This window comes from Theobroma umbraticum, unplaced genomic scaffold (assembly GCF_002168275.2).
Source record: "Theobroma umbraticum cultivar Fairchild unplaced genomic scaffold, ASM216827v3 scaffold_50.0, whole genome shotgun sequence".
In the NCBI taxonomy this organism is placed as follows: Eukaryota; Viridiplantae; Streptophyta; class Magnoliopsida; order Malvales; family Malvaceae; genus Theobroma; species Theobroma umbraticum.
This window is the reverse complement of record NW_018397261.1, coordinates 1,152,857-1,154,480: the sequence shown is the minus strand read 5'-3', so window position 1 is coordinate 1,154,480 and position 1,624 is coordinate 1,152,857.

The window sequence follows — 1,624 nt, the reverse complement described above, 5'->3', positions numbered from 1 at the left end:
AGATAACATAAATAGATATTCATAAAATATTCATAACACTCCCCCTTGAATATCTATTATATTAAGAATATGCCTCATTAAAACCTTATAAGGAAAAAACCTCATGGGAAAAATTATCCAAGTGAAGGAAAGAGAGTACATAATTCTTTTCAAGGATACGCTTATGAAATACTACCTCATTAAAAACCTTATCAAGAAAAACCCAGTGGAAAAAAACTTAATGAAGGAAAAAGAGTACAGTGCGTATTTTACTCCCCCTAACAATTGCATTATTTAACATCTTTAAAATGGTGCATCTTGATTTTTTGTACCAATTTTTTCAATGTTGCAGTAGGAAGGGCTTTAGTAAACAAATCTACTAGATTGTCACTTGAACGAATTTATTGAACGCTAATATCACCCTTTTCTTGAAGATCATAAGTGAAAAAGAATTTTGACGAAATATGTTTTGTTCGATCACCTTTAATGTATCCTTCTTTTAACTGTGCTATGCAAGTAGTATTATCCTCATATAATGTTATTGGAATTTCTTTCTTGGTTGGCAAACCACACGTTTCTCAAATATGTTGAGCTACTGATCTTAACTAGACACATTCATGACTTGCCCCATGAATTGCTAAAATTTCTACATGATTAGAAGAAGTAGCAACTATAGTTTGTTTTATAAAACACCATGAAATAGCTGTCCCTCCATATATGAATACATAACTTGTCTGGGATTGAGCTTTGTGTGGATCTGATAAATATCCTGCATCTATATAACTGATTAAATCTGATTTTGATGCATTTGAATAGTATAAGCCCATATCCATTGTTCCTTGGAGATATCGAAATATATGTTTAATTCCATTCCAATGTCTTCGAGCTGGAAATGAACTATATCTTGCTAATAAATTCACAACAAATGATATATCAGGTCGTGTATTTCTAGCAAGATACTTTAGTATTCCAATTGCACTAAGATATGATACTTCAGGACTAAAAAGTTCTTCATTATCCTCACGAGGTCGGAAAGGGTCTTTTTTCACATCTAATGATCTTACAACCATTGGTGAACTCAATGGATGTGCTTTATCCATATAAAATCGTTTTAACACCTTTGCTATGTAATTAGATTGATGGACAAAAATTCCATTTGTCAAGTGTTCAATCTGAAGTCCCAAACAAAACTTTGTTTTCCCAATGTCTTTCATCTCAAATTCCTTCTTTAAGTAATTCACGGTTTTTGATAACTCTTCAAGAGTTCCAATAATGTTTAGATCATCAACATAAACAACAATTATCACAAATTCATATCTAAATCTTTTTATAAAAACACATGGGCATATAGGATCATTTTTATAGCCTTCTTTTGACAAATATTCACTAAGGCGATTATACCACATGCGTCAAGATTGTTTTAATCCATATAAAGATTTATTTAATTTGATTCAATAAATCTCTCGAGAATTCAAATTTTGTGCTTCAGGCAACTTAAATCCTTCAGGGATCTTTATATAGATATCATTATCAAGTGAGCCATATGAATAGGCTGTAACTACATCCATCAAACGCATTTCAAGATTTTCATGTATTGCCAGACTAATTAAATATCGAAATGTAATTGCATCCACCACAGGAGAAT